This window comes from Panthera uncia (genome assembly GCF_023721935.1).
Source record: "Panthera uncia isolate 11264 chromosome C1 unlocalized genomic scaffold, Puncia_PCG_1.0 HiC_scaffold_3, whole genome shotgun sequence".
In the NCBI taxonomy this organism is placed as follows: Eukaryota; Metazoa; Chordata; class Mammalia; order Carnivora; family Felidae; genus Panthera; species Panthera uncia.
Genome location: NW_026057584.1, coordinates 61,923,845 through 61,932,867, shown reverse-complemented (window position 1 = coordinate 61,932,867; position 9,023 = coordinate 61,923,845). Strand labels below are relative to the sequence as shown.

The window sequence follows — 9,023 nt, the reverse complement described above, 5'->3', positions numbered from 1 at the left end:
TTTTTTTTTTTTTTTAACGTTTATTTATTTTTGAGACCGAGAGAGAGCATGAACAGGGGAGGGGCAGAGAGAGAGGGAGACACAGAATCTGAAACAGGCTCCAGGCTCTGAGCTGTCAGCACAGAGCCCGATGCGGGGCTCGAACTCACGGACCGTGAGATCATGAGCTGAGCCGAAGTCAGACACTCAACCGACCAAGCCACCCAGGCGCCCCTGTAAGTGGTGTTTTTAAAAAATTTTAGTTTCCAACGTCATTACTACTATAAAGAAACCACTTTGGTGTGTTGGCTTTGTATCTTATGATCTTATCAAATTCATTTATTAGTTCTAGGAACTTTTTATAGCTTTCTAGGGATCTTCCCTGAGGACAATCATGTCATCTGTGAATGGGGGAAGTTTTTTCCTTTCTAATTTGTATACCTTTTATTACTTTTTATTGCCTCGTTGCAGTAGCTAGGATGTGGAGTATGGTACTGAATAGAAATTGTGACAGCAGACGTCCTTCCCTTGTTCTCAATCTGAGGGAGAGGGTATTAAGTCTTTCACCTACTAAGTAAGTTTGATGCTAGTCCTAGGTTTTTTGTAGATTTCCTTTAATAGAAGTTTCTTTTTCTTTCTGGTTTGCTGAAAGCTTTAATTATAAATAGATGTTAAATTTTGTCAAATTCTTTTTCTCCATCAGTTGATACTATCTTCAGATTGTTGATAAGATGGATTACATTGACTGATTTTTGATCATTGAAGCCAGCCTTGCGTTTCTAGGATAAACCCCGCTTGGTGGGGGTGTACTGTTTTTTAATATCTATGCTGGATTGGATTAGCTAATACGTCATTGAAGACTTGTACCTATGTTTATGAGAGATATTTTTAGTTTTCTTGCGCTGTCTTTGTCAAGGTTTGGTATCATGATAGTGTTGGGAGGTGTTCCCTCCTCCTCTGTTTTCTGGAAAGGCATGTAGAACTTGTATTATTTCTTCTTTAAATGTTAGATGGAATTTAGCAGTGAAACAATCTGGGCCTGGAAATTCCTTTTTCACATAGCCTTAACCATGGATTTAATTTGTTTAATTGTTGTAAGACTACTTAGGTTGCTTATCTCATTTAGGGGGAGTTTTGGTAGTTTGAGATTTTTAGAGAATTACTTCATTTTATGTAATTTTTGCATTTATAAGCATTGAGATGTTCATAGTGTTTACTTATCCTATTAATGCATTTTGAATCTACAGTGGTGTCCTCTCTTTCATTCCCAGTATTGGGAATTTGTGTCTTTCATCGTTTTTCTTTTCAGTCTTACAAGATGCTTATCAATTTTATCGTTATTTCCAAAGAACTAGCTTTTGGTTATGTCGATTTTCCCTATTCTTTTTTCCTGCTTTCAATTTCATTAATTCCTGCTGTGATCTTTATTATTTCCTTCCTTCTGCTTTATTTAGGTTTATTTGATTTTATTTATTTATGTTTAGTTTATTAAGGTGGAAGCTTAGATAATTGGTTTGAGATCTTTTTCCTTTCTAATATAGGCATTTAATGTTTGGAGATTTTCTGGGTTTTTCTTCCAGTTATTGACTTCCGGTTTAATTCCATTATGGTCAAAGAACATATATTATATGACTTAAATTCTTTTAAATTTGTTAAAGTTTATTTTATGACCAAGGATATGGTCTACCTTAGTGAATGTTCTATGGACACTTGAATACCTATTCTGCTATTGTTGGATGAAGTATTTTATGAATGCCAATTAGATAATTTGGCTGATGGTGACTATTCAAATCAGCAATTTTATAATCTTGCTGATTTTCTGTGTACTGTTTCAGTCAATAGCTGAGTGAGGAGTGTGAAGTCTCCAGCTATAACTGTGGATTCATATATATTTCTCCTTTCAGTTCTGTTAGTTTTTTCTTCATGTTTGAAGCTCTGCTATTTGGTGCATACACATTTAGAATTGTTATGTCTTCTTGGTGAAATGCTCACTGTATTATAATAGAATGACCCTCTTTATGCCTAATCACTTTCTTTGTTCTGAAGTCTACTTTGTAATAATATAATTAATAATGCCACTTGGGTTTTTTTCTGTTTTGAAAATGTGTACACAGTATATTTTGTTCCATCTTTTTGCCTCCAATTTGTCTATATCATTACATTTGAAGTAAGTTTCTTGGGTATAGCGTATAATTGGGGCACTTAAAAAATCATTCTGATATACGTATTTAGACCACTTACATTTAAGGTAATTATTAAGGTGTTGAGATTTAGGTTTATAATTTTAGTACTTCCCTTCTGTTTGTGAGTCTATGTTTCTGGTTTCAGCCTTGTGAGATCCTGAGCAGAAAGCCTAGAAATTCCTTCCCAAGCTTTTAACTTACAGAACCATGAGATAATAAATTTGTGTGATTTTAAGCTGCTGATTTTGTGATAATCTGCTATGCACCAATGGAAAACTAATATAGGTCTCCTCCCACATGGAGTCAGTACTGGCCTATGTGACCAATAGAATATGGAGGAAGTGACAGCGTATGACTTTGAAGTCAACCTCATAACAGCTCTGTGAAGAGGAATGGAGAGAACAAAGCTCTCCTGCCAACAGCCAGGATCATTGTCTAGCTACATGAGTGAGCCACCTTGGAAGTGGATCCTCTAACCCCAAACAAGTCCTCAGATGTCTGTAGCTCTGGCTGACATCTGATCACCACCTCATGAGAAACTCTTGGCTATAACTATTTAGCCCAGTCTCCTGAATTCCTGAGCACGGGAACAGTAAGAGATATAAATGATTATTGTTTAAGTCACTCACTTTTGGGTCATTTAATGCAGCATTAAGTAACTAATATATGGCCTATTGTATGCTAGGCCCTGTTCTACATGATAGGAATATAGCAATGAATAGAGCCAAGTGCCTTCTGTCATGGAGTTTATGTTCTACTTTAAGGCAAGAGATGGAAATTATATAAGTAGGTGAACATATACTTTGCCAGGTGTTAATAAGTGATGACAGAAAAATAAATCAGAGTGAGAAGGTTGGAATTAATGGTGAGATTTCTGTAAGATGATCAGGAACACCTCTTTGATAAATAGAAATCTGGAAGTGACCTGAAGTAAGGGATCAAGCTACACAGATATTTTGGGGCAGAACATTCTAGCAGAGGGAGCTTCAAACATAAAGACCATGAGACTGGGGGTGTTAATAGTGAGTATGAGGAATTGCTGAAGATGTGAAAGTTCTGTCTCTAGTTTTAATTGCTACACTTCTAGAATGTTTGGAATGACAGTTGCCAGATTAAATATACAAATCCCTGTTAAATTTGAAGTTCAGATAAATAATAATTTTTGTTGTTAGTATAAGCATGTCCCAAATATTGCACGGAGACACTTACTAACAAATATTAGTTGTTTATCTGAAATTCAAATTTAACTAGGCATCCTGAATTTTTATTTGCTATATCTGACAACCCTATTTGGAGCAAAGGAAAATCTGAAGACAAGCAGCTAAAATGATTACGATGATGGAAAACACATCTCTTTGGAGGAATGATGAAGAGGTTCATATGTATATTCTGAAATGGAGAAGGCTAGAGGATTGCTCCCATCCCTATCCCCAAATTAAGGCAACACAGTAGAATAGAAAGTGCACAGGATGGAAGACTAGTATAGTTAACCACCTCCTGGACAGCTTCCCTCAGATGTTTTGCAGGCACTGGAAACTAAATAATCTACTGAATCTATGTGTGTCTTTGGACAAGCACCTTCATAGGTCAAATAAAACCACAGTGCCAGTTTATATCTGAAATCCCTTTTGTCTCCAATACTCTGTGATTCAATGAATGGATAGAAATTGCACAATAACTTGTTTTTTTCCATCTACACAGAGAATAGAGCAAGAGTTGATGAGTCTTGCAAGGACTTGCAAAGAATTGATTAAATGTAAGGAAGAACTTCTTAACTGAAAGGCAATTAGACACTGGAATGGCTTTGCATGGGAGGCTATGGAATCCTGCCCCCTCAAGATCTTTAGGAGAAGGCAGCCGCTGTTATGGGTAACATAGACTCCCAAAGCACCATCTTGGAGTGGGACAGTTGAACCACGTGGCTTTCTTGAGATCTAGATCCTGGGGATGATTCCTTTTTGGTCAAGAGAAGTGGAGGGAAATGACCCTTTATTCCTCTTTGGAGTTGTTGCTGGTTCTCTAGGACTTATGATACTAATGTAGCCCTCAAACAGTCTTTCAAACGTGTCCTTTTTATACCTGAATCAGAATTACCTAGAATGACTATTCAAAAATGCACCCAGACTTAGTGACTCTAGAAGAAGTTACCCAAAATATGCATTTTAACAAGTTCTCTAACTAGTCCATATGTATACTGCAGCTTGACAGCCATAGTCATTGAGAAATGAGAGGCTTTCTTGTTCTGCCTACAGATGGGCCTTTGAGACATATGTAGTTTTGCATGTGCTGATTGAGACCCCTGCCTAAGCTTGTTCCTAGAGGGGAGATACATGTGCTAAGAATGGGACTAGAGAATGGAGATGCTGAAGGCTTTAAAGAGGATTTTGGTTAGGATATCCCAGGCCAAGTGGAGAAGTATAGGAGAGGGAATGAAACAGGGGTTCGCTGCATCCTAACTTTTGACAGGAATTCCCATTACAATAAAAAACTATGTCTTGAAAACATGTTTGTGCCTCTTTGTTTTATCTTCTTGAAATTTTTTACCCAAAAGAAGGATTTTGTTCCCCCATTATGTAGTCAGAATAGATTGAAGACCCAGAATATCCCAAGCAGCTATGCGATGGACAACCGTGTCTTCTCAAATTTTTTTGGGAAGAACAAATGGAGCTGGTAAAAATCCAATAGAAGAAGACCTCAGGTCTTCTAGGAGGCAATTCAATGTAATTTAATACAATAACAGGAATCCAAGGCACCCAGCATTCCCAAGTTCTACTTTGATCCTGCATTTCAAGAGTTGTTGTGGAAGTCCTTGATGAGGAAGAAGTGGGAAGGAAAGACTCATGTAGGCCATTCCAGATATCCCCTCCATGGTCACTGGAGATTCTGTTGGAGCAGGTCCCTCTAGCCAACCATGTAGGCTACACCTCAGCTCCGTTTTCACTTTTGGAATCTTTTCCAGATTCCTGCCAAGCTCTGAATTGCTTACCCCTCTCGTTCTCTTGGCATTTGCGTGTATTTCTGTTTCAAGTTTGGCTGTCTTCAAGTGACTTCCTGACTCAAACTCCTCTTGCCTTTCCAGACTCTTTCACCTCCTTTCTAGGTTGATGTGGGACAGATAATGGCTTCCTTGGATTTTGCGTCCTCTGCCTTAGGTACAGAACCCTGAGCTTGTCTATATGTGGCAGTCGACTTGGGGTTGGGGGACAAGCCTGCTTCTTGCATACTCTGAGCTCTGAAACCAGCCACTGTTTACTGTTTGGGCATCTCAACAAGTCATTTAAACCCAAACGGAGTAAACTCACCTTTTAGCCCACATCCACAAAACTGGCCCCAGAGTGGACTGCAGCTAGTCTTTGCCTTTGGTGATTTCAAATTGATTCTAAAAGTTTCTTCCAGTAGATTTACGCAAAGTAAAATTTTCCCTTGGCAGAGCAGCTTGGTTTGATTTGGGTTATTTGACTACAAAAGCCCAGAGGCCAAGCATTTATTTAGAAATATTAGGAATCAGCAGCACAAATGAGATTGAGGTTTTGTGAAAAGTTAAAGATTTCTCATTTAGGGAGGGAGTTCACAAAAGACCCCATTAGCCAAGCCTCACCAGTAATTAGTCTGATTTCTCAGGCAAGAGGCAGGCTAATTGACCGCTATCCATTCCAGAGGCCTAGAGACACTTTAAAACCTACCACCCATTGAAGAATATCTTTGGAGAATTTCCTGCTGCGTTGAAAGTCTTTTCTTATTAACTAAATGTTCACACTGAGATCAATATATGAAAATATGAACAAAATGACTGATTATAAACGTGCCCTTTCAAATAGCAACTCATGGGCCTGTTATGACACTCAACTATAGAGGATGAAAAGGGGCTGGTATTTATTAAGCAATACTAGGAGGTACATATTATTGCCCAAGTTTAATAGAAGAGGGAACCGATGCTCGGAGAAGGTAAATAACTTTCCCAAAGTCACATGATGAGTTCATTGCAGAGCCAGGATTCAATGAATTAAAGCGAGTGTGGTTTCCACAACCCACCATAGAGGTCAGGAACGAAGCAGTGCTGAGTTAGGAGTGTCGGAAGCTGGCTGATTGGCTGGCTATCAACAGATTTGCAGGATGGGCTAGTTGTCACCACATGATCTCTCCGGGACAGAATCCACTAACCGGGTATATATGATAAGTAAGGCCAACGTTGAAGCCAGTGTAGGTGAGCCACCTGGGTCTAATGCTGCAGAAAGAGGGGTATTACCCTCCTTCTCCCTTCCCCGCCCCCCCCCCCCAGACTCTGGTTTCTTCATGCCTTCAGGATTTCTTAGAGGGGAGTTAATTACTTAAAGACATTTTATTTTTTAATTATTTAAAAAAATTTTTTTAATGTTTATTTTTGGGAGAGAGAGAGAGAACAAGTCAGCAGGGGAGAGGCAGAGAGGGAGGGGGACACAGAATCCAAAGCAGGCTCCAGGCTCTGAGCTATCAGCCCAGAGCCTGACATGGGGCTTGAACTCAGGAACTGCGAGATCATGACCTGAGCCATGCTTAACTGACTGAGCCACCGGGTGCCCCTATTTAAAGGCATTTTGATTTTTTTAGAAGTATTTGTTGGAGGCCAGAAAGTTTGACCTAAGTGAAGGGATTGATAATTCTTATAGCAGAGATTAGGCTTTTGTGGTAAAATTGTCCAAGACACACAGCCCTTGGATCAAATAAAGCATGTGTGTGTGTGCGTGTGTGTGTGTGTGCGCGCGCACACACACACACATGCACCTGTGCGCACACACACACACACATGCACCTGTCCTTATTAAACAGCGGAGGAAGGTTTGAGCAGACCATGATGTTAGTCTGGGGAAGCTCCTTGGAACACATACAGTGTGCTTTACGTGGCTTTCTTGATTAGGCTTTCTCCCACCAAGGAACCTTTCTTTTCCCAGCACAAGCCATGACCCCAATACTGCATCCCTTGGATGCCCCTGTCCTCTGACTCCCCAGAGCCTTTATACTTCTGTGAAACTGCATCTGGCAGCATCACCGAGTGGGGGAGGTACAGCATCTTCATAATCATAACACTTAATGGTTGGAGAGCTCTTACCATGCCCTGGCCCATGACCTGAACGTCATGCCCTCCACTGAGCACTTGCTAGGTGCCGCCTCACTTCATCTTTGTAACAGAACTTTGCAGACTGTTCCTCCACAGAGAAGGAAACTGAGACTCAGGGGCAGAGTAACTTGCCCTAGGGGTCACGGCTGGTAGTGGCAGAGCCAGGATTTAGACCCAGGTCCACTGGACCCCCATACTACACTCAATTTCTATGTTATGCTGCATCTCTACTTTTTTGCTCAAACAAGGGAATTCAATGCTTATTTATTTTTGAGAGAGAGAGAGAGAGAGGCAGAAAGAGAAGGAGACACAATCCAAAGCAGGCTCTAGGCTCTGAGCTGTCAGCATAGAGCCCAATGCAGGGCTCAAACTCACAAACCTTGAGATGTGACCTGAGCCAAAGTCGGTGCTTAACTGACTGAGCCACCCAGTTGTCCCTTAAATAATGGAGTTTAAAATCAGTATGTGTTTGTTGCAAAAATAGAAAAGGTACATTTCTATACTTCTTCATTCTACTCCACTTACTTTAACATTTGCATGTTTCTTCCCAACTCTCTCTATATACATGTATATAAAATAGTTCAGAGAGAGGCACCTGGGTGGCTCAGTTGGTTAAGCATCCAACTCTTGATTTCGGTTCAGGTCATGATCTCACATTTTGAGTTCAAGCCCCTCATTGGGACTCTGCACTGGCACCATGGAGCCTGCTTGGGAGTCTCTGTCTCCCTCTCTGTCTGCCCCTCCCCTGCTCAAGTTCTTTTTTTCTCTCTTAAAATAAATAAACATTAAAACAATTTTAAATCGTTCAGAGAAAATTTTTATATATATAATCTACATCTACAGTTATTTATATATCTATCTGTGTGTATACACACACACACACACACAACGTAATTCTTTTCTGAACAGGGTAAAAGTAAGTTGTATACTTCATGGCCCTTTACTCCTAAATATTTCAGTGTATATTTTCTAGTAGGAGTATTCTGTTACATAACCATAATGCCTGATGAAGTGCTTTTATCTAATCTACCCTCCATATGTAAGTTTTGTTAGCTGACCTGTCAATGTCCTTTATAGCATTTCCCTTCAGTACAGGCTCCAGTCTAAAGTCAGGTACCACCTTTGACTGTCGTGTTCCTTTAGCCTCCTTTAATCTGTCTTTTATGATGTTGATCTCCTGTCTGCCCCACACCATTTCTTTTTCTTCACAAATTTGTATATCATCTTTGTGCAGGGGCAATGGTAATCTTTCCGGTATTATTCCAACTTTAAATATCTGTATCACATGCCATTTTGTTTTATAGCACGTCCCTCATTATGTGTTTGGTGTTTCCTCATGTTTACGTTGGTTATATAATCTCAGCCAGAATGCTGCCCAGGTGAGGTGTGTCCTGTCCAAGGTACCACATCTGGAGCCACATGATGTCATCTGTCCCATGCGGATGATAATTTGGACCACCTGGTCAAGGTGTTGTACAATTTCTCCATTGCTTGTTGTTTTTTTCCCCTTACTTGACACTAATAGACAATATATGGGGAGTCACTTTAAGACTACACAACTAAGGGGCACCTGGGAGTCTCAGGTGGTTAAGCATCCAACTCTTGATTTTGGCTCAGGTCATGATCTCACAGTTCATGAATTCAAGCCCCATGTCGGTCTCCATCCTGTCAAGGGTGACTCCAAGGGTATTCGATCTAAGTACTAATAGAATTACTATTTGCTGAAATGAGGAAAATCAACAATTTGTTTTCGGACATGTTAAATG

At 39.9% G+C, this 9,023-nt stretch overlaps 1 pseudogene; it reads right to left on the bottom strand.

Moving 5' to 3' along the window:
* Positions 1-8,446: 8,446 nt before the first annotated feature.
* LOC125911993 (uncharacterized) lies at positions 8,447-8,544 on the bottom strand (annotated as a pseudogene).
* Between the last annotated feature and the right edge of the window lie 479 nt (positions 8,545-9,023).